The sequence below is a fragment of the Oryza sativa genome, chromosome 8 (assembly GCF_034140825.1).
Source record: "Oryza sativa Japonica Group chromosome 8, ASM3414082v1".
Lineage (NCBI taxonomy): Eukaryota > Viridiplantae > Streptophyta > Magnoliopsida > Poales > Poaceae > Oryza > Oryza sativa.
Window position 1 is genome coordinate 999,884 of NC_089042.1, and position 8,256 is coordinate 1,008,139.

Consider the following 8,256-nt stretch of genomic DNA (forward strand, 5'->3'; position numbering starts at 1 on the left):
TTTAAGCTCTGAACAGTAGCATCCCTGAACTCTGAAACTGCTGGCTGCTGCCTTTGCTGGTAGGCTTTATTAAGGCTTGTTTTTGTCGGTCATCATCAATGCCCCAATCTTAGCTTAGCATCTGCCGCGCACATTCCTGCAGCCAAGAAAGCACCAAGCATGGTGGTGGCCTCCCTCGTGCAGCAATCTCCGAGGCTGCAGGAATCAGGATCCTCCTCCTCCTCATCTGCAACTCTGAATAATGCAAGATATGCTTGCGCTTTTGGCATCTCGCACCTCATGGCTGCAATCATGGCGGCAGCATACTGATCACACCATAGCTAAAGCTCTCAACGACGTACAACCAGTGGCTTGGGCTAGAGCTACGGGAGTAGCTTCTTTGTTAGGCCATCTGTCTCCATCTTCAACATCCAAGCATATATCCTACCCAGCTTTTCATGCGTACAAGATATATATGATATAATATGCTCATAGTATTTTGCTACTATAAATCATCTGGTCAGTTCAGATTAGCTGTGTACATCAGGGATTGAAATTTCGCCCCCACCAGCAAGCACATATCTCACCCGAAATTTTCGGTTTTATTATTGTATTTTTTTTAATTTGGTCAAATTTTATTTAAATTCATTCCAAATTAATCAAAATTTCAAATAATTTCGGTTAAAAAAATACCAAAATTTCAGACACCCCCAGGTAAAAAAACATATTTTGAAATTGAAAACCTGGTGTACATCTGTTTTAATGTAGAGGCCCGGGTTCTAATCTATTTTCTAAAACCAAATCTGGCCGGTTCAGACAGAAGTTCAGAATTTCAGATCAAGCATGCTGCACATGCATGAGGTAGCTAGTATGATGATATATGTGTGGATTAGTTAGTTTAACTCACCCAGTAGTAGTCTTTTATTGCTACTACTAATTAGCAGTAGTTAGCTACAAAGTGTTCATCAACTACAGGTAGGATTTGTGGAATTTTTTCTTCGGACAAGAGAACAGCTCTGAAACTGAAAGTCCTCCGACTCCGACTGACAGTACTTATCTCTCTGAATCAATCACACTGGAGCATCACTGATGAACTCTACAAGTGTCGATGGCCATATATTTATTTATTGGCCTTATTTATTTTTCCATGAGACTAAGCTTAGCTAGGTGTAAGTATAATTAAGCTAAGGTAGCTAACAAGAGGTAGTTCGTTTGTCACTAAAAAAATACTATCAGCTTCCGTTAATTAAGGAGCTAAAAGCATGAACACATGTCAGTCACTGGCAGTTCAGCAGATGCATGCGTTCTGCAACTCAATTAGTGGGCCTCTAATCTACGCTTTTTACGCCTAAACACCAGATTAATTAATCTAATTAAACTATGAGCTTTGCTAGCTAGGTCGAAAAAGATGGTGGAATATGCCCATGCGAGAAGAGCCCAATAATACAGACAGGCGCATGCACAAAGCAAGTGGACTTGGATAATGATAATAACGTATTTGGGTAAGCTTAATTAGCTTAATCACTTTGGTTATATGGTTTCTTAATTAGGGATTAGTGTTGATAATTAGGAGCCTTTGGACCACACATGTAGTAGAGCATGTGGTCACTATAGTGCGCTGGAAGCGTGCAGCAAGCTCCTACTTCGATGTGAGTGTGTTGGCGTGCACCCATTAGAGCCAAGAATTTTAAACCAGTTTTTCTCCTGTAAATTTCTCCTTGGTGATTAATTATGATTTGGATATAATTTAAACGCCCTTTTAATCTCACCATGGGCATCTGCCTTCACTTCACTAAGGCACTAACCCCTGCAAATGGAGCCTTGTTAATATATATAAGCTGTGGGAATCTTCTCCAACAAATGCAGATGGCACTACTGAACTGAACACTGTGTTTTTCTTTTGAGAGGTACTATAATGAACCAAATATATATAATTATTGTCCCAAATTAGAGCATAAATTCTGTTTGGAATGTGATTGAAACTTGGAGCATATAATTGTACTATGATCTTTTAGGATAATAATATTATTGTGCTTTTCCCCCTTGTTTTTATCCTTTCAGGAAAGCTTATATTTATCGATATTTCTTATGGAAATTAAAAATAGCAAGAATAAGAGAAGTTCCTTATCCATATCTACATGGACACTTTGAATAGATGTGCAAACCTACAAAATAGCTGATGAGCTTCTTTCTTGGGCTGTTTGTGCTTTTGCCATTTGTTTCCTCATGATGGACCCTCAGTTTGGGTTACATTTAGCTTTGCAAACAACTTGTGATTAAGTGGTGCTTAATGCTTAATTAACCATCTCTTTTGTATAGGAAAAAGTTAAGTAGGGAGACCCACTTGCCCATCACATCCTTTAAGTACAAAATGCCTTGCTTTTGGTTGCTTGCTTGTCTTCCCATGGGTTAACAGGGTGGTGGAGTACCCATGATCTAATCTCCTTTTTCTTCCCCTCTTTTATTTATTAATTTTAGATTAGTTAGATAGATAGATGGTTTAGGGGGCTAGAAGTTGGAGTAAAGCATATGTCATTGGTCTAATCTTAATCAACTAATCCAATTTCTTTGTGTGTTGCTTTGCTTTCATGGATTGTTGAATATTGACTCCACAGTGTTTATTAATTGCTACCATTATATTTATAAATGTTTCCATCCTAATCTAGCATACGAAATCTTTTTTGTTTTTTGTGGGATACTAAATCCATATCTTTTTCCATGCTTGTCTTGCAAGGAAATAAAAAGTTTAATTAATACTGGAGAATATATTTGTTATCATGAAAAAAGCAAATTATTGTTGAGTGTTGGTGAGCTGTCCACAATTGACTTTTTTGGGATGCATGCATATTAATATGCGAATGTGTCTAAGTACATATAATTTGTTCTGATTAAAAATAGCCCGTGTTTTCCTCCTTTTGTTTTACCGACTACTACCTCTCTTCGGTAATGCACTGAACAGCATGATAGTTTTTTAATAAAAAACTTTCTATATACAAATTTCCTATCACCCTGTTCTAAATTCATTTAATTTTTTTCTAACATTTAATTTATTGGTTTGTACCCTTGAAAAATTATGTATCTATTGAGCATTCTATTCCATTCAGCACAAAAGAACACCCTTTGAGTCAAGGATGAATGTAGTAGTATCCACTATCCAGAGACCAAATCCTGGAATTAATCCAATGCTTATGAGTGATGAATCATATATAGTAAATAAAAACCTAAATTGTCAGGTTCCTTTTGGACCAACCGACAACTAAAGCATATACATTGTCGATCTCGAATTGAAATGGTCGTCGATCTAGCTAACTAGGTTCGACATGCCAGATTTTTTTTTGGCACAACCTACAAAGTGTCAAAGCAGAAAAAACATTGTACTTTCATGTAATATCTAAACGGTCGATAAGATCCAAATGTAATTATGTGATGCTAAAGAAATTCAAGAAATAATTTGTAAGAAATATAGTTTGTCTCGTCTTTTCTAAACACGTAAATATAACACAACAATGGGTTGGATTTTTCAAAACTTGTCCGATGTTGGGGCGGTTTCCACTTTTTAGTTTTGAAATTTCTCAAATTTGTAAAACCATTTGGAAAGAAACTCATTTGTAAACTCTGTATGTTGTTCTTATTAGGCCCTGTTTCTGTTCCATGCATGTTTGGACACATGCATGTGATATAACTGTAAAGAAAACCAAATACACAGATTGCATGTAAATTGCGAGACAAATCTTTTAAGTTTAATTGTGCCATGATTTAACAATGTGGTGATACAATAAATATTTGTTAATGACAGATTAATTAGGCTTAATAAATTTATCTCGTGGTTTTCTGACGGAACCTATAATTTGTTTTGTTATTAGACTATGTTTAACACTTCAAATATATGTCTATATATCCAATGTAATAACCAAACCTAAAATTTTTCCGCAACTAAAGACCTTAGTCAAAGCAAGGGCTTGTTCAGGATCACTAGCTAGGTTGTTAAGTTTAATCTGTTGACCACCATACAAACAGCTTAATTAGCTTTCGGTATGGACACAAGACAAACTTACTAGCTTAATTAACTTAATTAACCTAACATTAATTTGACTCTCTCTCCTCTCTTTGACTCTCTCATGGAGGCATATTGCCTAATCATATGGCTATGGGCTGTCCATCTCAGCTTTCTTTTGCTCTTTTGACCGCCGCCCTCCTGCACTGCACAATATTCCAGTACAGTACGTACTATGTAAAAGCCACTCCTGCACTGCATGCCAATGGATTTGGATCACGCGTGTACGTACACATGCAGCCCGTGTATGCAACCATGTAGTGCCACTACCTTGCATATGCTCAGCTTTATTTTGACACGTTCCAACGCACAAAAGACACAAAAGCTATGGCCACACAAACATGTACTAGTACACAGCATGCATGGAGCCGTAGAAGAGGGATATAATGGAGATAGAGCAGCGGAGAAAAGCCGTCCGTTGTTGTGATATGATGTGTATAGTCTTCTACTGTACGCAGTTATGATTGTTGTTTCTGGTTTTGGTCGTAATGTGTCGGTGACATGGGACCGGAAGTATCATGACTTAGAGACTTGAGGCAGACACGATCACCCACGTGGCCTAACCCCCTCGGGGGGGGGGGGGGGGGGGGGGCCCGAGGGTGATACGGCCGCCCTTCTCTTTGTCTCCCCGAGGGGTCGGACCGCTCCCGTCTCGGCCCCGAGGGCCGAGGCGCCCCGACCCCTTGTGGGTTTTGCGCCGCGTATATGGGGTAGGTGAGCATAGCGGGGCTCACCTAACCACATTTATTGCGGTTTGGACGAGCGCGTCACGCCGCATGTAACGCAGTGCAGCGCGCTCGTTTATCCGGTCAGTGACCAGTCACAGACCGATCAGATCGTGGGTTAGGTGGCGACAGGCGGTCTGACGCACGCCTCGCCCCATCCCGTCAGGATGAGAGCCTCCAAGCACTCGTCCCTAGCCGGAGCCGGCGTGTTAGCTCCTGGAGATGGCACGTTGGTCCCGGTCAGATATATACCAGGCTTCATCCTAACCATTACAAGCAAGACATTGTATGAAGAGGGGCGAACATGCAGATTGATAAACTGACGCGTGGTGGACAAGAATCACCAATTTGTGACCGGTCTGACACTGGTCATGTCGTCAGCAGACAGCCATGTTCCCACGTCGCGCCTGCTTCCGGCGGAAGTGGAGGTAGGTATGGGTCGTCCCATCAGAAGGTCATTCGGACGGTAACCATACAAGTCTCCGTCTGTTTATGAAAAGATAGGATAAGTCCCCACAAAAAAGAGAGAGATGGTGCATGTGGTATCCCCTTGAGGTATAAAAGGAGGACCTTGCCCACTTAGAAGGGGGATTTTTTTTTTTCGGATCCAGAACGATCAGAGAGGGAGAGAGTAAGAGCTCTCTGGTTCTCCAGCTCTTTTGTAGCTTCTTCATACATAGATCCACCAAAACACAGGAGTAGGGTATTACGCTTCTCAGCGGCCCGAACCTGTATACATCGCCCGTGTCTTGTGTGTTTCCATTCTCGCGAACCTTCCACACACAGACTAGGAGCTTAGGATCTCACCCAGGGCCCCCGGCTGAACCGGCAAAGGGGGACCTGCACGGTCTCCCGGTGAGGAGCCCCACGCTCCGTCATCTGGCGCGCCAGGTAGGGGGCTCTGCGGGTATTTTTCTAAGCTCTCGCATTCTTTCGTGTGCGCCAAGCTTTTCCTGTTCAGCCCAATGGCCGAACAAGCAAAGGCGCACAACCTCTCTCCGAGTGTTAGCGGTGACGACGGGGAGCCGAACCCACGCCGTCGAGCTCGTACTCCACCGCCCCCTCCACGCCAAAGTCCTAGGCAGGAGGAGGCGCTCGAGAGGGTCGAAGGATCCGCGACTTCGACATCCACGGGTGATGGGGAAGGGCGGCGAGATGGGGAGCGTCGCCTCCTCGTCTACGGCGACGGCAGCACGCCCCAGGGCGCGCTCCAAGCTGCGGGCGCGCTCCTACGTCACCCGCCCGTTGTCCCTGACCTGGAGTCTCCAGCCCAACGTTGGCTGGACGACGTGGCCAACTTGGTCATGACGGCACGGCAGCGCCTAGGTGCTGGTGGGCGGTCCTCCGCCACCAAGACCTCTGGCGCTGCTACCACCGGCTCCGTGTCGTCAAGGCGGAGGGCGCGGCGAGCGGCGGCTGTTGCTCGCCATTCGGCCGCCACTCCTTCGTCAGCGCCTCCGACCCAGGAAGATCTGCGTGGGGGGTCGGATGCCCGCATCAGTATCGAGCGCCGGCGTAATGGCCGACGTGCTGCCCACGCAACGGAGGGCGCCTCCTCGTCCGGAGTGTCACATCAACACGGACGCGGGGATCAGCCCTCCGTGCCCCCGGTTGGTGGTGTCGGCTGTAGAGCCTTTGTGGCGAGCCTTCGGAACGTCCGTTGGCCCCCAAGGTTCCGGCCCACCATCGCCGAAAAATATGACGGGAGCGTCAACCCCGCCGAGTTTCTCCAGGTCTACATGACCGGGATCGAGGCCGCCGGGGGTGACGACAGGGTCATGGCGAATTTCTTTCCCATGGCCCTGAAGGGACAGGCACGGGGTTGGCTAATGAACTTGCCACCCGCGTCCGTCCACTCTTGGGAGGATTTGTGCCAACAGTTCACCATGAACTTTCAAGGCACATATCCGCGCCCAGGTGAAGAAGCGGACTTACATGCAGTCCAACGAAGGGATGATGAGTCACTTCGCTCATACATTCAGCGGTTCTGTCAAGTCCGCAACACCATACCATGCATCCCTGCACACGCGGTGATCTACGCGTTCAGGGGGGGTGTGCGGCACAACCGCATGCTCGAAAAGATCGCCTCCAAAGAGCCCCAGACTACCGCGGAGCTTTTTCAGCTCGCGGACCGAGTGGCTCGTAAGGAAGAGGCATGGACCTAGAACCCCTCCGGTTCCGGTGTGGCAGCTTTGGCCGCCCCCGGATCTGTTGCTCGGACAGGGCGGCGTGACAAGAGGAAGAAGAAGAGGTCAGCCCATTCCGACGACGAGGGTCATGTCCTCGCCGTCGAGGGCGCTTCGCGGGCCACCCGAAAGGGGAGGCCTGCGAGCGACAAAAAGAAGGAGGCCGGCGCTCCCAGTAGGGAGCGCCCAACCGGCAAGTGGTGCATCGTCCACAACACCTCCCTTCACGACCTCGCGGACTGCCGCGCAGTCAAAAGTTTGGCTGAGCGGACGAGGAAGTGGGAGGAGGAGAGGAGGCAGGAGCGCCGAGAGGGCAAGTCCCCGGCGGTTCCTTCCGGCAATCGGTGAAGTAAGGCCAAGCAGAAGGCCCCCGCCGAGGACATCGATGACGGCGATGATGACCTAGGTTTCCAAGAGCCTGGGGCCACCATTGCCACTCTCGATGGGGGAGCGTGTGCTCACGTTTCTCGCCGGAGCCTCAAGGCCATGAAGCGAGAGCTTCTGGCCGCGGCCCCTACTCATGAGGCGACGCGCCGGGCACGGTGGTCGGAGGTTGTCCTCACCTTCGACCAGACCGACCACCCACCGTGCGTTGCCCGGGGAGGACAGATCGCAATGGTGGTTTCCCCCACTGTTTGCAACGTGAAGCTGGGGCGTGTCCTCATTGATGGGGGAGCAGCCCTCAACATCCTTTCCCCCGCAGCCTTTGACGCTATCAAGGCCCCGGGGATGGTGCTCCGGCCGTCCCAGCCGATTATCGGTGTGACGCCGGGTCACACTTGGCCGCTAGGTCATATCGACCTCCCGGTCACCTTCGGTGGATCCGCCAACTTCCGCACGGAGCGGGTGAACTTTGATGTGGCGGACCTCAGTCTGCCCTACAACGCGGTCCTAGGGAGGCCCGCGTTGGTGAAGTTCATGGCGGCAGTCCACTACGCCTACCTCCAGATAAAGATGCCGGGCCCCGGTGGGCCCATCTCTGTCCATGGCGACCTCAAAGTCGCGCTTGCTTGTATGGAGCAGCGCGCGGACCACCTCACCGCCGCGTCCAAGCCCGAGGGAGGCGACGAGAGGCTTGGCACCTCCGCCCCCGCCGCCCCGAGGCAGCGGATAGTCACATGCGACGAGGTCCCGGTCAAGGAGGTTGCCCTGGGCGACGGCCCGTCCAAGACCACATGGATTGGTGGTCTTCTGGACGGCAAATAGGAAGACGCGCTTGTCTTTTTCCTGCGGGTAAACGCTGACGTCTTCGCATGGAGACCGGCGGATATGCCCGGGGTCCCCAGGGAGGTGATTGAGCACCGTCTCGCCG